The 15,913-nt window shown below is 40.1% G+C and overlaps 33 non-coding genes across 33 annotated transcripts; all 33 read right to left on the bottom strand.

The window, feature by feature from the left end:
- Nucleotides 1–542: 542 nt before the first annotated feature.
- On the bottom strand, nucleotides 543–614 carry trnac-gca (transfer RNA cysteine (anticodon GCA)). Its single transcript has one exon. It is a non-coding gene; the product is annotated as a tRNA-Cys (tRNA).
- A 598-nt stretch (nucleotides 615–1,212) lies between these two features.
- Nucleotides 1,213–1,284, bottom strand: trnac-gca (transfer RNA cysteine (anticodon GCA)). The gene has a single exon. It is a non-coding gene; the product is annotated as a tRNA-Cys (tRNA).
- Nucleotides 1,285–1,418: 134 nt separating this feature from the next.
- trnac-gca (transfer RNA cysteine (anticodon GCA)) lies at nucleotides 1,419–1,490 on the bottom strand. The gene has a single exon. It is a non-coding gene; the product is annotated as a tRNA-Cys (tRNA).
- A 100-nt stretch (nucleotides 1,491–1,590) lies between these two features.
- On the bottom strand, nucleotides 1,591–1,662 carry trnac-gca (transfer RNA cysteine (anticodon GCA)). The gene has a single exon. It is a non-coding gene; the product is annotated as a tRNA-Cys (tRNA).
- Nucleotides 1,663–1,966: 304 nt separating this feature from the next.
- Nucleotides 1,967–2,038, bottom strand: trnac-gca (transfer RNA cysteine (anticodon GCA)). The gene has a single exon. It is a non-coding gene; the product is annotated as a tRNA-Cys (tRNA).
- Nucleotides 2,039–2,756: 718 nt separating this feature from the next.
- Nucleotides 2,757–2,828, bottom strand: trnac-gca (transfer RNA cysteine (anticodon GCA)). Its single transcript has one exon. It is a non-coding gene; the product is annotated as a tRNA-Cys (tRNA).
- A 1,128-nt stretch (nucleotides 2,829–3,956) lies between these two features.
- On the bottom strand, nucleotides 3,957–4,028 carry trnac-gca (transfer RNA cysteine (anticodon GCA)). Its single transcript has one exon. It is a non-coding gene; the product is annotated as a tRNA-Cys (tRNA).
- A 319-nt stretch (nucleotides 4,029–4,347) lies between these two features.
- Nucleotides 4,348–4,419, bottom strand: trnac-gca (transfer RNA cysteine (anticodon GCA)). Its single transcript has one exon. It is a non-coding gene; the product is annotated as a tRNA-Cys (tRNA).
- Nucleotides 4,420–4,817: 398 nt separating this feature from the next.
- trnac-gca (transfer RNA cysteine (anticodon GCA)) lies at nucleotides 4,818–4,889 on the bottom strand. Its single transcript has one exon. It is a non-coding gene; the product is annotated as a tRNA-Cys (tRNA).
- Nucleotides 4,890–5,023: 134 nt separating this feature from the next.
- Nucleotides 5,024–5,095, bottom strand: trnac-gca (transfer RNA cysteine (anticodon GCA)). The gene has a single exon. It is a non-coding gene; the product is annotated as a tRNA-Cys (tRNA).
- Nucleotides 5,096–5,606: 511 nt separating this feature from the next.
- Nucleotides 5,607–5,678, bottom strand: trnac-gca (transfer RNA cysteine (anticodon GCA)). The gene has a single exon. It is a non-coding gene; the product is annotated as a tRNA-Cys (tRNA).
- Nucleotides 5,679–5,997: 319 nt separating this feature from the next.
- trnac-gca (transfer RNA cysteine (anticodon GCA)) lies at nucleotides 5,998–6,069 on the bottom strand. The gene has a single exon. It is a non-coding gene; the product is annotated as a tRNA-Cys (tRNA).
- A 398-nt stretch (nucleotides 6,070–6,467) lies between these two features.
- trnac-gca (transfer RNA cysteine (anticodon GCA)) lies at nucleotides 6,468–6,539 on the bottom strand. Its single transcript has one exon. It is a non-coding gene; the product is annotated as a tRNA-Cys (tRNA).
- Nucleotides 6,540–6,673: 134 nt separating this feature from the next.
- On the bottom strand, nucleotides 6,674–6,745 carry trnac-gca (transfer RNA cysteine (anticodon GCA)). The gene has a single exon. It is a non-coding gene; the product is annotated as a tRNA-Cys (tRNA).
- A 100-nt stretch (nucleotides 6,746–6,845) lies between these two features.
- On the bottom strand, nucleotides 6,846–6,917 carry trnac-gca (transfer RNA cysteine (anticodon GCA)). The gene has a single exon. It is a non-coding gene; the product is annotated as a tRNA-Cys (tRNA).
- Nucleotides 6,918–7,255: 338 nt separating this feature from the next.
- trnac-gca (transfer RNA cysteine (anticodon GCA)) lies at nucleotides 7,256–7,327 on the bottom strand. Its single transcript has one exon. It is a non-coding gene; the product is annotated as a tRNA-Cys (tRNA).
- A 1,399-nt stretch (nucleotides 7,328–8,726) lies between these two features.
- On the bottom strand, nucleotides 8,727–8,798 carry trnac-gca (transfer RNA cysteine (anticodon GCA)). The gene has a single exon. It is a non-coding gene; the product is annotated as a tRNA-Cys (tRNA).
- A 241-nt stretch (nucleotides 8,799–9,039) lies between these two features.
- On the bottom strand, nucleotides 9,040–9,111 carry trnac-gca (transfer RNA cysteine (anticodon GCA)). The gene has a single exon. It is a non-coding gene; the product is annotated as a tRNA-Cys (tRNA).
- A 132-nt stretch (nucleotides 9,112–9,243) lies between these two features.
- On the bottom strand, nucleotides 9,244–9,315 carry trnac-gca (transfer RNA cysteine (anticodon GCA)). Its single transcript has one exon. It is a non-coding gene; the product is annotated as a tRNA-Cys (tRNA).
- Nucleotides 9,316–9,447: 132 nt separating this feature from the next.
- On the bottom strand, nucleotides 9,448–9,519 carry trnac-gca (transfer RNA cysteine (anticodon GCA)). The gene has a single exon. It is a non-coding gene; the product is annotated as a tRNA-Cys (tRNA).
- A 602-nt stretch (nucleotides 9,520–10,121) lies between these two features.
- trnac-gca (transfer RNA cysteine (anticodon GCA)) lies at nucleotides 10,122–10,193 on the bottom strand. Its single transcript has one exon. It is a non-coding gene; the product is annotated as a tRNA-Cys (tRNA).
- A 511-nt stretch (nucleotides 10,194–10,704) lies between these two features.
- trnac-gca (transfer RNA cysteine (anticodon GCA)) lies at nucleotides 10,705–10,776 on the bottom strand. The gene has a single exon. It is a non-coding gene; the product is annotated as a tRNA-Cys (tRNA).
- Nucleotides 10,777–10,907: 131 nt separating this feature from the next.
- trnac-gca (transfer RNA cysteine (anticodon GCA)) lies at nucleotides 10,908–10,979 on the bottom strand. Its single transcript has one exon. It is a non-coding gene; the product is annotated as a tRNA-Cys (tRNA).
- Nucleotides 10,980–11,676: 697 nt separating this feature from the next.
- Nucleotides 11,677–11,748, bottom strand: trnac-gca (transfer RNA cysteine (anticodon GCA)). Its single transcript has one exon. It is a non-coding gene; the product is annotated as a tRNA-Cys (tRNA).
- Nucleotides 11,749–11,882: 134 nt separating this feature from the next.
- On the bottom strand, nucleotides 11,883–11,954 carry trnac-gca (transfer RNA cysteine (anticodon GCA)). The gene has a single exon. It is a non-coding gene; the product is annotated as a tRNA-Cys (tRNA).
- Nucleotides 11,955–12,054: 100 nt separating this feature from the next.
- On the bottom strand, nucleotides 12,055–12,126 carry trnac-gca (transfer RNA cysteine (anticodon GCA)). Its single transcript has one exon. It is a non-coding gene; the product is annotated as a tRNA-Cys (tRNA).
- Nucleotides 12,127–12,464: 338 nt separating this feature from the next.
- trnac-gca (transfer RNA cysteine (anticodon GCA)) lies at nucleotides 12,465–12,536 on the bottom strand. Its single transcript has one exon. It is a non-coding gene; the product is annotated as a tRNA-Cys (tRNA).
- A 134-nt stretch (nucleotides 12,537–12,670) lies between these two features.
- Nucleotides 12,671–12,742, bottom strand: trnac-gca (transfer RNA cysteine (anticodon GCA)). Its single transcript has one exon. It is a non-coding gene; the product is annotated as a tRNA-Cys (tRNA).
- Nucleotides 12,743–14,142: 1,400 nt separating this feature from the next.
- trnac-gca (transfer RNA cysteine (anticodon GCA)) lies at nucleotides 14,143–14,214 on the bottom strand. The gene has a single exon. It is a non-coding gene; the product is annotated as a tRNA-Cys (tRNA).
- Nucleotides 14,215–14,456: 242 nt separating this feature from the next.
- trnac-gca (transfer RNA cysteine (anticodon GCA)) lies at nucleotides 14,457–14,528 on the bottom strand. The gene has a single exon. It is a non-coding gene; the product is annotated as a tRNA-Cys (tRNA).
- A 100-nt stretch (nucleotides 14,529–14,628) lies between these two features.
- On the bottom strand, nucleotides 14,629–14,700 carry trnac-gca (transfer RNA cysteine (anticodon GCA)). The gene has a single exon. It is a non-coding gene; the product is annotated as a tRNA-Cys (tRNA).
- Nucleotides 14,701–15,006: 306 nt separating this feature from the next.
- On the bottom strand, nucleotides 15,007–15,078 carry trnac-gca (transfer RNA cysteine (anticodon GCA)). Its single transcript has one exon. It is a non-coding gene; the product is annotated as a tRNA-Cys (tRNA).
- A 512-nt stretch (nucleotides 15,079–15,590) lies between these two features.
- Nucleotides 15,591–15,662, bottom strand: trnac-gca (transfer RNA cysteine (anticodon GCA)). Its single transcript has one exon. It is a non-coding gene; the product is annotated as a tRNA-Cys (tRNA).
- Between the last annotated feature and the right edge of the window lie 251 nt (nucleotides 15,663–15,913).

The following is a 15,913-nucleotide window of genomic DNA, read 5'->3' as shown; positions in this document are numbered from 1 at the left end:
TTTCTTGAAAACCATTTAAATAAATAAAAAAAAAATCTTTGTTTTAAACAAGCCTGACATATCGCAAGCACAATGGAGATATGTCTGGCTTGTCTGAAAGTAGGCTAGTAAGAAAGTACCAGAGAACATGTCAAAGGGGGCATCCGGATTTGAGCCGGAGACCTCTTGAGCTGCAGTCAAATTCTCTACCACTGAGCTATACCCCCTTTCTTGAAAACTATTTAAATAAATTTTAAAAATATTTGTTTTAAACAAGCCTGACATATAGAAAGCACAAATGACATATGTCTGGTTTGTCTGAAAGTAGGCTAGTATAAAAGTACCAGAGAACATGTCAAAGGGGGCATCCGGATTTGAATCGGGGACCTCTTGATCTGCAGTCAAATGCTCTACCACTGAGCTATACCCCCTTTCTTGAAAACTAGTTAAATAAATTAAAAAAATCTTTGTTATCAACAAGCCTGACATTTAGCAAGCACAAATGACATATGTCTGGTTTGTTTGAAAGTAGGCTAGAATAAAAGTACCACAGAACATGTCAAAGGGGGCATCCGGATTTGAACCGGAGACCTCTTGATCTGCAGTCAAATGCTCTACCACTGAGCTATACCCCCTTTTTTGAAAACTATTTAAGAAAAATTAAAAAATCTTTGTTTTAAACAAGCCTGACATATAGCAAGCACAAGTGAGATATGTCTGGCTTGTCTGAATGTAGGCTAGTACAAAAGTACCAGAAAACATGGCAAAGGGGGCATCCGGATTTGAACTGGAGACCTCTTGATCTGCAGTCAAATGCTCTACCCCTGAGCTATACCCCCTTTCTAGAAAGCCACTTACATAAATAATTAAATAAATCTTTGAATGAAACACAATTTAGATATGTATGGCTTGTCTGAAAGTAGGCTAGTATAAAAGTACCAGAGAACATGTCAAAGGGGGCATCCGGATTTGAACGGAGACCTCTTGATCTGCAGTCAAATGCTCTACCACTGAGCTATACCCCCTTTCTTTTAGTATAAAAGTACCAGAGAACATGTCAAAGGCGGCATCCGGATTTGAGCCGGAGACCTCTTGATCTGCAGTCAAATGCTCTACCACTGAGCTATACCCCCTTTCTGGAAAACCATATCTCGAAACACAATTTAGATATTTCTGTCTTGTCGAAAAGTAGGCTAGTATAAATGCACCACAGAACAGATTAGGTCAGGCTAAAGGGGGCATCCGGATTTGAACCGGAGACCTCTTGATCTGCAGTCAAATGCTCTACCACTGAGCTATACCCCCTTTCTTGAAAACCATTTAAATACATTTAAAAAAAATCTTTGTTTTAAACAAGCCTAACATATCGCAAGCACAATGGAGATATGTCTGGCTTGTCTGAAAGTAGGCTAGTATAAAAGTACCAGAGAACATGTCAAAGGGGGCATCCGGATTTGAGCCGGAGACCTCTTGATCTGCAGTCAAATGCTCTACCACTGAGCTATACCCCCTTTCTGAAAAACCATATCTCGAAACACAATTTAGATATTTCTGTCTTGTCGAAAAGTAGGCTAGTATAAATGCACCACAGAACAGATTAGGTCAGGCTAAAGGGGGCATCCGGATTTGAACCGGAGACCTCTTGATCTGCAGTCAAATGCTCTACCACTGAGCTATACCCCCTTTCTTGAAAACTATTTAAATAAAATTAAAAAATCTTTGTTTTAAACAAGCCTGACATATCGCAAGCACAATAGAGGTATGGCTGTTTTGTCTGAAAGTAGGCTAGTATGAAAGTACCAGAGAACATGTCAAAGGCGGCATCCGGATTTGAGCCGGAGATCTCTTGATCTGCAGTCAAATGCTCTACCACTGAGCTATACCCCCTTTCTGGAAAACCATATCTCGAAACACAATTTAGATATTTCTGTCTTGTCGAAAAGTAGGCTAGTATAAATGCACCACAGAACAGATTAGGACAGGCTAAAGGGGGCATCCGGATTTGAACCGGAGACCTCTTGATCTGCAGTCAAATGCTCTACCACTGAGCTATACCCCCTTTCTTGAAAACCATTTAAATACATTTAAAAAAAATCTTTGTTTTAAACAAGCCTAACATATCGCAAGCACAATGGAGATATGTCTGGCTTGTCTGAAAGTAGGCTAGTATAAAAGTACCAGAGAACATGTCAAAGGGGGCATCCGGATTTGAACAGGAGACCTCTTGATCTGCAGTCAAATGCTCTACCACTGAGCTATACTCCCTTTCTTGAAAACCATTTAAATACATTTAAAAAAAATCTTTGTTTTAAACAAGCCTAACATATCGCAAGCACAATGGAGATATGTCTGGCTTGTCTGAAAGTAGGCTAGTATAAAAGTACCAGAGAACATGTCAAAGGGGGCATCCAGATTTGAACCGGAGACCTCTTGATCTGCAGTCAAATGCTCTACCACTGAGCTATACCCCATTTCTGGAAAATCCTATCTCGAAAGACAAGTGAGATATGTCTGGCTTTTCTGAAAGTAGGCTGGTATAAATGAACCACAGAACAGATTTGTTCAAGCTGAAGGGGGCATCCACATTTGAACCGGAGACCTCTTGATCTGCAGTCAAATGCTCTACCACTGAGCTATACCCCCTTTCTGGAAAACCATTTAAATAAATTTAAAAAAACCCTTTGTTTTAAACAAGCCTGACATATCGCAAGCACAATTAAGATATGTCTGGCTTGTCTGAAAGTAGGCTAGTATAAAAGTGCCAGAGAACATGTCAAAGGGGGCATCCGGATTTGAACCGGAGACCTCTTGATCTGCAGTCAAATGCTCTACCACTGAGCTATACCCCCTTCCTTTTAAACTATTTAAATAAATTATAAAATCTTTGTTTTAAACAAGCCTGACATATAGCAAGCAGAAATGACATATGTCTGGTTTGTCTGAAAGTAGGCTAGTATAAAAGCAGCAGAGAACATGTCAAAGGGGGCATCCGGATTTGAACCGGAGACCTCTTGATCTGCTGTCAAATGCTCTACCACTGAGCTATACCCCCTTTCTTGAAAACCATTTAAATAAATAAAAAAAAAATCTTTGTTTTAAACAAGCCTGACATATCGCAAGCACAAGTGAGATATGTCTGGCTTGTCTGAATGTAGGCTAGTACAAAAGTACCAGAAAACATGGCAAAGGGGGCATCCGGATTTGAACCGGAGACCTGTTGAGCTGCAGTCAAATGCTCTACCCCTGAGCTATACCCCCTTTCTGGAAAGCCACTTACATAAATAATTAAATAAATCTTTGAATGAAACACAATTTAGATATGTATGGCTTGTCTGAAAGTAGGCTAGTATAAAAGTACCAGAGAACATGTCAAAGGGGGCATCCGGATTTGAACGGAGACCTCTTGATCTGCAGTCAAATGCTCTACCACTGAGCTATACCCCATTTCTTGAAAACTATTTAAATAAATTTAAAAAATCTTTGTTTTAAACAAGCCTGACATATAGAAAGCACAAATGACATATGTCTGGTTTGTCTGAAAGTAGGCTAGTATAAAAGTACCAGAGAATATGTCAAAGGGGGCATCCGGATTTGAAACGGAGACCTCTTGATCTGCAGTCAAATGCTCTACCCCTGAGCTATACCCCCTCTCTGGAAAGTTACCTAAATAAATAATTAAATAAATCTTTGAATGAAACACAATTTAGATATCTATGCCTTGTCTGAAAGTAGGCTGGTATAAATGAACCACATGACAGATTAGGTCAAGCTAAAGGGGGCATCTGGATTAGAACCGGGGACCTCTTGATCTGCAGTCAAATGCTCTACCACTGAGCTATACCCCCTTTCTTGAAAACTAGTTAAATAAATTAAAAAAATCTTTGTTATCAACAAGCCTGACATTTAGCAAGCACAAATGACATATGTCTGGTTTGTTTGAAAGTAGGCTAGAATAAAAGTACCAGTGAACATGTCAAAGGGGGCATCCGGATTTGAACCGGAGACCTCTTGATCTGCAGTCAAATGCTCTACCACTGAGCTATGCCCCCTTTTTTGAAAACTATTTAAATAAAATTAAAAAATCTTTGTTTTAAACAAGCCTGACATATAGCAAGCACAATTAAGATATGTCTGGCTTGTCTGAATGTAGGCTAGTACAAAAGTACCAGAAAACATGGCAAAGGGGGCATCCGGATTTGAACTGGAGACCTCTTGATCTGCAGTCAAATGCTCTACCCCTGAGCTATACCCCCTTTCTGGAAAGCCACTTACATAAATAATTAAATAAATCTTTGAATGAAACACAATTTAGATATGTATGGCTTGTCTGAAAGTAGGCTAGTATAAAAGTACCAGAGAACATGTCAAAGGGGGCATCCAGATTTGAACCGGAGACCTCTTGATCTGCAGTCAAATGCTCTACCACTGAGCTATACCCCCTTTCTTTCAGTATAAAAGTACCAGAGAACATGTCAAAGGGGGCATCCGGATTTGAACCGGAGACCTCTTGACCTGCAGTCAAATGCTCTACCAGTGAGCTATACCCCCTTTCTTGAAAACCATTTAAATAAATAAATAAAAAATCTTTGTTTTAAACAAGCCTGACATATCGCAAGCACAATAGAGATATGTCTGTTTTGTCTGAAAGTACCAGAGAACATGTCAAAGGCGGCATCCGGATTTGAGCCGGAGACCTCTTGATCTGCAGTCAAATGCTCTACCACTGAGCTATACCCCCTTTCTGGAAAACCATATCTCGAAACACAATTTAGATATTTCTGTCTTGTCGAAAAGTAGGCTAGTATAAATGCACCACAGAACAGATTAGGAAAGGCTAAAGGGGGCATCCGGATTTGAACCGGAGACCTCTTGATCTGCAGTCAAATGCTCTACCACTGAGCTATACCCCCTTTCTTGAAAACCATTTAAATACATTTAAAAAAAATCTTTGTTTTAAACAAGCCTAACATATCGCAAGCACAATGGAGATATGTCTGGCTTGTCTGAAAGTAGGCTAGTATAAAAGTACCAGAGAACATGTCAAAGGGGGCATCCGGATTTGAACCGGAGACCTCTTGATCTGCAGTCAAATGCTCTACCACTGAGCTATACTCCCTTTCTTGAAAACCATTTAAATACATTTAAAAAAAAATCTTTGTTTTAAACAAGCCTAACATATCGCAAGCACAATGGAGATATGTCTGGCTTGTCTGAAAGTAGGCTAGTATAAAAGTACCAGAGAACATGTCAAAGGGGGCATCCAGATTTGAACCGGAGACCTCTTGATCTGCAGTCAAATGCTCTACCACTGAGCTATACCCCATTTCTGGAAAATCCTATCTCGAAAGACAAGTGAGATATGTCTGGCTTTTCTGAAAGTAGGCTGGTATAAATGAACCACAGAACAGATTTGTTCAAGCTGAAGGGGGCATCCGCATTTGAACCGGAGACCTCTTGATCTGCAGTCAAATGCTCTACCACTGAGCTATACCCCCTTTCTTGAAAACAAGTTAAATAAATTAAAAAAATCTTTGTTTTAAACAAGCCATACATTTAGCAAGCACAAATGACATATGTCTGGTTTGTTTGAAAGTAGGCTAGAATAAAAGTACCAGAGAACATGTCAAAGGGGGCATCCGGATTTGAACCGGAGACCTCTTGATCTGCAGTCAAATGCTCTACCACTGAGCTATACCCCCTTTTTTGAAAACCATTTAAATAAAATTAAAAAATCTTTGTTTTAAACAAGCCTGACATATAGCAAGCACAAGTGAGATATGTCTGGCTTGTCTGAATGTAGGCTAGTACAAAAGTACCAGAAAACATGGCAAAGGGGGCATCCGGATTTGAACTGGAGACCTCTTGATCTGCAGTCAAATGCTCTACCCCTGAGCTATACCCCCTTTCTGGAAAGCCACTTACATAAATAATTAAATAAATCTTTGAATGAAACACAATTTAGATATGTATGGCTTGTCTGAAAGTAGGCTAGTATAAAAGTACCAGAGAACATGTCAAAGGGGGCATCCGGATTTGAACCGGAGACCTCTTGATCTGCAGTCAAATGCTCTACCACTGAGCTATACCCCCTTTCTTTTAGTATAAAAGTACCAGAGAACATGTCAAAGGGGGCATCCGGATTTAAACCGGAGACCTCTTGACCTGCAGTCAAATGCTCTACCAGTGAGCTATACCCCCTTTCTTGAAAACCATTTAAATAAATAAATAAAAAATCTTTGTTTTAAACAAGCCTGACATATCGCAAGCACAATAGAGATATGTCTGTTTTGTCTGAAAGTACCAGAGAACATGTCAAAGGCGGCATCCGGATTTGAGCCGGAGACCTCTTGATCTGCAGTCAAATGCTCTACCACTGAGCTATACCCCCTTTCTGGAAAACCATATCTCGAAACACAATTTAGATATTTCTGTCTTGTCGAAAAGTAGGCTAGTATAAATGCACCACAGAACAGATTAGGTCAGGCTAAAGGGGGCATCCGGATTTGAACCGGAGACCTCTTGATCTGCAGTCAAATGCTCTACCACTGAGCTATACCCCCTTTCTTGAAAACCATTTAAATACATTTAAAAAAAATCTTTGTTTTAAACAAGCCTACCATATCGCAAGCACAATGGAGATATGTCTGGCTTGTCTGAAAGTAGGCAAGTATAAAACTACCAGAGAACATGTCAAAGGGGGAATCCGGATTTGAACCGGAGACCTCTTGATCTGCAGTCAAATGCTCTACCACTGAGCTATACCCCCTTTCTGGACAATCCTGTCTCGAAAGACAAGTGAGATATGTCTGGCTTGTCTGAAAGTAGGCTGGTATAAATGAACCACAGAACAGATTTGTTCAAGCTGAAGGGGGCATCCGGATTTGAACCGGAGACCTCTTGATCTGCAGTCAAATGCTCTACCACTGAGCTATACCCCCTTTCTGGAAAACCATTTAAATAAATTTAAAAAAAAACCTTTGTTTTAAACAAGCCTGACATATCGCAAGCACAATTAAGATATGTCTGGCTTGTCTGAAAGTAGGCTAGTATAAAAGTACCAGAGAACATGTCAAAGGGGGCATCCGGATTTGAATCGGAGACCTCTTGATCTGCAGTCAAATGCTCTACCACTGAGCTATACCCCCTTCCTTTTAAACTATTTAAATAAATTATAAAATCTTTGTTTTAAACAAGCCTGACATATAGCAAGCACAAATGACATATGTCTGGTTTGTCTGAAAGTAGGCTAGTATAAAAGCAGCAGAGAACATGTCAAAGGGGGCATCCGGATTTGAACCGGAGACCTCTTGATCTGCAGTCAAATGCTCTACCCCTGAGCTATACCCCCTTTCTGGAAAGCCACTTACATAAATAATTAAATAAATCTTTGAATGAAACACAATTTAGATATGTATGGCTTGTCTGAAAGTAGGCTAGTATAAAAGTACCAGAGAACATGTCAAAGGGGGCATCCGGATTTGAACGGAGACCTCTTGATCTGCAGTCAAATGCTCTACCACTGAGCTATACCCCCTTTCTTGAAATCTATTTAAATAAATTTAAAAAATATTTGTTTTGAACAAGCCTGACATATAGAAAGCAAAAGTGACATATGTCTGGTTTGTCTGAAAGTAGGCTAGTATAAAAGTACCAGAGAACATGTCAAAGGGGGCATCCAGATTTGAACCGGGGACCTCTTGATCTGCAGTCAAATGCTCTACCACTGAGCTATACCCCCTTTCTAGAAAACTAGTTAAATAAATTAAAAAATATCTTTGTTATCAACAAGCCTGACATATAGCAAGCACAAATGACATATGTCTGGTTTGTTTGAAAGTAGGCTAGAATAAAAGTACCAGAGAACATGTCAAAGGGGGCATCCGGATTTGATCCGGAGACCTCTTGATCTGAGGGCAAATGCTCTACCCCTCAGCTATACCCCCTTTCTGGAAAGCCACTTACATAAATAATTAAATAAATCTTTGAATGAAACACAATTTAGATATGTATGGCTTGTCTGAAAGTAGGCTAGTATAAAAGTACCAGAGAACATGTCAAAGGGGGCATCCGGATTTGAACGGAGACCTCTTGATCTGCAGTCAAATGCTCTACCACTGAGCTATACCCCCTTTCTTTTAGTATAAATGTACCAGAGAACATGTCAAAGGGGGCATCCGGATTTGAACCGGAGACCTCTTGATCTGCAGTCAAATGCTCTACCAGTGAGCTATACCCCCTTTCTTGAAAACCATTTAAATAAATAAAAAAAATCTTTGTTTTAAACAAGCCTGACATATCGCAAGCACAATAGAGATATGTCTGGCTTGTCTGAAAGTAGGCTAGTATGAAAGTACCAGAGAACATGTCAAAGGCGGCATCCGGATTTGAGCCGGAGACCTCTTGATCTGCAGTCAAATGCTCTACCACTGAGCTATACCCCCTTTCTGGAAAACCATATCTCGAAACACAATTTAGATATTTCTGTCTTGTCGAAAAGTAGGCTAGTATAAATGCACCACAGAACAGATTAGGTCAGGCTAAAGGGGGCATCCGGATTTGAACCGGAGACCTCTTGATCTGCAGTCAAATGCTCTACAAATGAGCTATACCCCCTTTCTTGAAAACCATTTAAATACATTTAAAAAAAATCTTTGTTTTAAACAAGCCTAACATATCGCAAGCACAATGGAGATATGTCTGGCTTGTCTGAAAGTAGGCTAGTATAAAAGTACCAGAGAACATGTCAAAGGGGGCATCCGGATTTGAACCAGAGACCTCTTGATCTGCAGTCAAATGCTCTACCACTGAGCTATACCCCCTTTCTTTTAGTATAAAAGTACCAGAGAACATTTCAAAGGGGGCATCCGGATTTGAACCGGAGACCTCTTGATCTGCAGTCAAATGCTCTACCAGTGAGCTATACCCCCTTTCTTGAAAACCATTTAAATAAATAAAAAAAAATCTTTGTTTTAAACAAGCCTGACATATCGCAAGCACAATGGAGATATGTCTGGCTTGTCTGAAAGTAGGCTAGTATGAAAGTACCAGAGAACATGTCAAAGGGGGCATCCGGATTTGAGCCGGAGACCTCTTGATCTGCAGTCAAATGCTCTACCACTGAGCTATACCCCCTTTTTTGAAATCTATTTAAATAAATTTAAAAAATATTTGTTTTAAACAAGCCTGACATATAGAAAGCACAAATGACATATGTCTGGTTTGTCTGAAAGTAGGCTAGTATAAAAGTACTAGAGAACATGTCAAAGGGGGCATCCGGATTTGAACCGGGGACCTCTTGAACTGCAGTCAAATGCTCTACCACTGAGCTATACCCCCTTTCTTGAAAACTAGTTAAATAAATTAAAAAAATCTTTGTTATCAACAAGCCTGACATATAGCAAGCACAAATGACATATGTCTGGTTTGTTTGAAAGTAGGCTAGAATAAAAGTACCAGAGAACATGTCAAAGGGGGCATCCGGATTTGAACCGGAGACCTCTTGATCTGCAGTCAAATGCTCTACCCCTGAGCTATACCCCCTTTCTGGAAAGCCACTTACATAAATAATTAAATAAATCTTTGAATGAAACACAATTTAGATATGTATGGCTTGTCTGAAAGTAGGCTAGTATAAAAGTACCAGAGAACATGTCAAAGGGGGCATCCGGATTTGAACGGAGACCTCTTGATCTGCAGTCAAATGCTCTACCACTGAGCTCTATACCCCCTTTCTTTTAGTATAAAAGTACCAGAGAACATGTCAAAGGGGGCATCCGGATTTGAACCGGAGACCTCTTGATCTGCAGTCAAATGCTCTACCAGTGAGCTATACCCCCTTTCTTGAATACCATTTAAATAAATAAAAAAAAAATCTTTGTTTTAAACAAGCCTGACATATCGCAAGCACAATAGAGATATGTCTGTTTTGTCTGAAAGTAGGCTAGTATGAAAGTACCAGAGAACATGTCAAAGGCGGCATCCGGATTTGAGCCGGAGACCTCTTGATCTGCAGTCAAATGCTCTATCACTGAGCTATACCCCCTTTCTGGAAAACCATATCTCGAAACACAATTTAGATATTTCTGTCTTGTCGAAAAGTAGGCTAGTATAAATGCACCACAGAACAGATTAGGTCAGGCTAAAGGGGGCATCCGGATTTGAACCGGAGACCTCTTGATCTGCAGTCAAATGCTCTACCACTGAGCTATACCCCCTTTCTTGAAAACCATTTAAATACATTTAGAAGAAATCTTTGTTTTAAACAAGCCTAACATATCGCAAGCACAATGGAGATATGTCTGGCTTGTCTGAAAGTAGGCTAGTATAAAAGTACCAGAGAACATGTCAAAGGGGGCATCCGGATTTGAACCGGAGACCTCTTGATCTGCAGTCAAATGCTCTACCACTGAGCTATACCCCATTTCTGGAAAACCTATCTCGAAAGACAAGTGAGATATGTCTGGCTTTTCTGAAAGTAGGCTGGTATAAATGAACCACAGAACAGATTTGTTCAAGCTGAAGGGGGCATCTGCATTTGAACCGGAGACCTCTTGATCTGCAGTCAAATGCTCTACCACTGAGCTATACCCCCTTTCTGGAAAACCATTTAAATAAATTAAAAAAAACCCTTTGTTTTAAACAAGCCTGACATATCGCAAGCACAATTAAGATATGTCTGGCTTGTCTGAAAGTAGGCTAGTATAAAAGTACCAGAGAACATGTCAAAGGGGGCATCCGGATTTGAACCGGAGACCTCTTGATCTGCAGTCAAATGCTCTACCACTGAGCTATACCCCCTTCCTTTTAAACTATTTAAATAAATTATAAAATCTTTGTTTTAAACAAGCCTGACATATAGCAAGCAGAAATGACATATGTCTGGTTTGTCTGAAAGTAGGCTAGTATAAAAGCAGCAGAGAACATGTCAAAGGGGGCATCCGGATTTGAACCGGAGACCTCTTGATCTGCAGTCAAATGCTCTACCACTGAGCTATACCCCCTTTCTTGAAAACCATTTAAATAAATTAAAAAAAAATCTTTGTTTTAAACAAGCCTGACATATCGCAAGCACAAGTGAGATATATCTGGCTTGTCTGAATGTAGGCTAGTACAAAAGTACCAGAAAACATGGCAAAGGGGGCATCCGGATTTGAACCGGAGACCTGTTGATCTGCAGTCAAATGCTCTACCCCTGAGCTATACCCCCTTTCTGGAAAGCCACTTACATAAATAATTAAATAAATCTTTGAATGAAACACAATTTAGATATGTATGGCTTGTCTGAAAGTAGGCTAGTATAAAAGTACCAGAGAACATGTCAAAGGGGGCATCCGGATTTGAACCGGAGACCTCTTGATCTGCAGTCAAATGCTCTACCAGTGAGCTATACCCCCTTTCTTGAAAACCATTTAAATAAATAAAAAAAATCTTTGTTTTAAACAAGCCTGACATATCGCAAGCACAATGGAGATATGTCTGGCTTGTCTGAAAGTAGGCTAGTATGAAAGTACCAGAGAACATGTCAAAGGGGGCATCCGGATTTGAGCCCGAGAGCTCTTGATCTGCAGTCAAATGCTCTAGCACTGAGCTATACCCCCTTTCTGAAAAACCATATCTCGAAACACAATTTAGATATTTCTGTCTTGTCGAAAAGTAGGCTAGTATAAATGCACCACAGAACAGATTAGGTCAGGCTAAAGGGGGCATCCGGATTTGAACCGGAGACCTCTTGATCTGCAGTCAAATGCTCTACCACTGAGCTATACCCCCTTTCTTGAAAACCATTTAAATACATTTAAAAAAAATCTTTGTTTTAAACAAGCCTACCATATCGCAAGCACAATGGAGATATGTCTGGCTTGTCTGAAAGTAGGCAAGTATAAAACTACCAGAGAACATGTCAAAGGGGGTATCCGGATTTGAACCGGAGACCTCTTGATCTGCAGTCAAATGCTCTACCACTGAGCTATACCCCCTTTCTGGAAAATCCTATCTCGAAAGACAAGTGAGATATGTCTGGCTTGTCTGAAAGTAGGCTGGTATAAATGAACCACAGAACAGATTTGTTCAAGCTGAAGGGGGCATCCGGATTTGAACCGGAGACCTCTTGATCTGCAGTCAAATGCTCTACCACTGAGCTATACCCCCTTTCTGGAAAACCATTTAAATAAATTTAAAAAAAAACCTTTGTTTTAAACAAGCCTGACATATCGCAAGCACAATTAAGATATGTCTGGCTTGTCTGAAAGTAGGCTAGTATAAAAGTACCAGAGAACATGTCAAAGGGGGCATCCGGATTTGAATCGGAGACCTCTTGATCTGCAGTCAAATGCTCTACCACTGAGCTATACCCCCTTCCTTTTAAACTATTTAAATAAATTATAAAATCTTTGTTTTAAACAAGCCTGACATATAGAAAGCACAAATGACATATGTCTGGTTTGTCTGAAAGTAGGCTAGTATAAAAGCAGCAGAGAACATGTCAAAGGGGGCATCCGGATTTGAACCGGAGACCTCTTGATCTGCAGTCAAATGCTCTACCACTGAGCTATACCCCCTTTCTTGAAAACCATTTAAATAAATAAATAAAAAATCTTTGTTTTAAACAAGCCTGACATATCGCAAGCACAAGTGAAATATGTCTGGCTTGTCTGAATGTAGGCTAGTACAAAAGTACCAGAAAACATGGCAAAGGGGGCATCCGGATTTGAACCGGAGACCTCTTGATCTGCAGTCAAATGCTCTACCCCTGAGCTATACCCCCTTTCTGGAAAGCCACTTACATAAATAATTAAATAAATCTTTGAATGAAACACAATTTAGATATGTATGGCTTGTCTGAAAGTAGGCTAGTATAAAAGTACCAGAGAACATGTCAAAGGGGGCATCCGGATTTGAACGGAGACCTCTTGATCTGCAGTCAAATGCTCTACCACTGAGCTATACCCCCTTTCTTGAAATCTATTTAAATAAATTTAAAAAATATTTGTTTTGAACAAGCCTGACATATAGAAAGCACAAGTGACATATGTCTGGTTTGTCTGAAAGTAGGCTAGTATAAAAGTACCAGAGAACATGTCAAAGGCGGCATCCGGATTTGAACTGGGGACCTCTTGATCTGCAGTCAAATGCTTTACCACTGAGCTATACCCCCTTTCTTGAAAACTAGTTAAATAAATTAAAAAAATCTTTGTTATCAACAAGCCTGACATATAGCAAGCACAAATGACATATGTCTGGTTTGTTTGAAAGTAGGCTAGAATAAAAGTACCAGAGAACATGTCAAAGGGGGCATCCGGATTTGAACCGGAGACCTCTTGATCTGCAGGCAAATGCTCTACCCCTGAGCTATACCCCCTTTCTGGAAAGCCACTTACATAAATAATTAAATAAATCTTTGAATGAAACACAATTTAGATATGTATGGCTTGTCTGAAAGTAGGCTAGTATAAAAGTACCAGAGAACATGTCAAAGGGGGCATCCGGATTTGAACGGAGACCTCTTGATCTGCAGTCAAATGCTCTACCACTGAGCTATACCCCCTTTCTTTTAGTATAAAAGTACCAGAGAACATGTCAAAGGGGGCATCCGGATTTGAACCGGAGACCTCTTGATCTGCAGTCAAATGCTCTACCAGTGAGCTATACCCCCTTTCTTGAAAACCATTTAAATAAATTAAAAAAAAATCTTTGTTTTAAACAAGCCTGACATATCGCAAGCACAACAGAGATATGTCTGTTTTGTCTGAAAGTAGGCTAGTATGAAAGTACCAGCGAACATGTCAAAGGCGGCATCCGGATTTGAGCCGGAGACCTCTTGATCTGCAGTCAAATGCTCTACCACTGAGCTATACCCCCTTTCTGGAAAACCATATCTCGAAACACAATTTAGATATTTCTGTCTTGTCGAAAAGTAGGCTAGTATAAATGCACCACAGAACAGATTAGGTCAGGCTAAAGGGGGCATCCGGATTTGAACCGGAGACCTCTTGATCTGCAGTCAAATGCTCTACAACTGAGCTATACCCCCTTTCTTGAAAACCATTTAAATACATTTAAAAAAAATCTTTGTTTTAAACAAGCCTAACATATCGCAAGCACAATGGAGATATGTCTGGCTTGTCTGAAAGTAGGCTAGTATAAAAGTACCAGAGAACATGTCAAAGGGGGCATCCGGATTTGAACCAGAGACCTCTTGATCTGCAGTCAAATGCTCTACCACTGAGCTATACCCCCTTTCTTTTAGTATAAAAGTACCAGAGAACATTTCAAAGGGGGCATCCGGATTTGAACCGGAGACCTCTTGATCTGCAGTCAAATGCTCTACCAGTGAGCTATACCCCCTTTCTTGAAAACCATTTAAATAAATAAATAAAAAAACTTTGTTTTAAACAAGCCTGACATATCGCAAGCACAATGGAGATATGTCTGGCTTGTCTGAAAGTAGGCTAGTATGAAAGTACCAGAGAACATGTCAAAGGGGGCATCCGGATTTGAGCCGGAGACCTCTTGATCTGCAGTCAAATGCTCTACCACTGAGCTATACCCCCTTTCTGAAAAACCATATCTCGAAACACAATTTAGATATTTCTGTCTTGTCGAAAAGTAGGCTAGTATAAATGCACCACAGAACAGATTAGGTCAGGCTGAAGGGGGCATCCGGATTTGAACCGGAGACCTCTTAATCTGCAGTCAAATGCTCTACCACTGAGCTATACCCCCTTTCTTGAAAACCATTTAAATACATTTAAAAAAAATCTTTGTTTTAAACAAGCCTAACATATCGCAAGCACAATGGAGATATGTCTGGCTTGTCTGAAAGTAGGCTAGTATAAAAGTACCAGAGAACATGTCAAAGGGGGCATCCAGATTTGAACCGGAGACCTCTTGATCTGCAGTCAAATGCTCTGCCACTGAGCTATACCCCATTTCTGGACAATCCTATCTCGAAAGACAAGTGAGATATGTCTGGCTTGTCTGAAAGTAGGCTGGTATAAATGAACCACAGAACAGATTTGTTCAAGCTGAAGGGGGCATCCGGATTTGAACCGGAGACCTCTTGATCTGCAGTCAAATGCTCTACCACTGAGCTATACCCCCTTTCTGGAAAACCATTTAGATAAATTAAAAAAAAACCTTTGTTTTAAACAAGCCTGACATATCGAAAGCACAATTAAGATATGTCTGGCTTGTCTGAAAGTAGGCTAGTATAAAAGTACCAGAGAACATGTCAAAGGGGGCATCCGGCTTTGAACAGGAGACCTCTTGATCTGCAGTCAAATGCTCTACCACTGAGCTATACCCCCTTTCTGGAAAACCATATCTCGAAACACAATTTAGATATTTCTGTCTTGTCGAAAAGTAGGCTAGTATAAATGCACCACAGAACAGATTAGGTCAGGCTAAAGGGGGCATCCGGATTTGAACCGGAGACCTCTTGATCTGCAGTCAAATGCTCTACAACTGAGCTATACCCCCTTTCTTGAAAACCATTTAAATACATTTAAAAAAAATCTTTGTTTTAAACAAGCCTAACATATCGCAAGCACAATGGAGATATGTCTGGCTTGTCTGAAAGTAGGCTAGTATAAAAGTACCAGAGAACATGTCAAAGGGGGCATCCGGATTTGAACCAGAGACCTCTTGATCTGCAGTCAAATGCTCTACCACTGAGCTATACCCCCTTTCTTTTAGTATAAAAGTACCAGAGAACATTTCAAAGGGGGCATCCGGATTTGAACCGGAGACCTCTTGATCTGCAGTCAAATGCTCTACAAGTGAGCTATACCCCCTTTCTTGAAAACCATTTAAATAAATAAAAAAAAAATCTTTGTTTTAAACAAGCCTGACATATCGCAAGCACAATGGAGATATGCCTGGCTTGTCTGAAAGTAGGCTAGTATGAAAGTACCAGAGAACATGTCAAAGGGGGCAT

The sequence above is a fragment of the Pseudorasbora parva genome, chromosome 22 (assembly GCF_024679245.1).
Source record: "Pseudorasbora parva isolate DD20220531a chromosome 22, ASM2467924v1, whole genome shotgun sequence".
Taxonomy (NCBI): Eukaryota; Metazoa; Chordata; class Actinopteri; order Cypriniformes; family Gobionidae; genus Pseudorasbora; species Pseudorasbora parva.
This window is presented reverse-complemented; position numbering and strand designations above follow the sequence as displayed.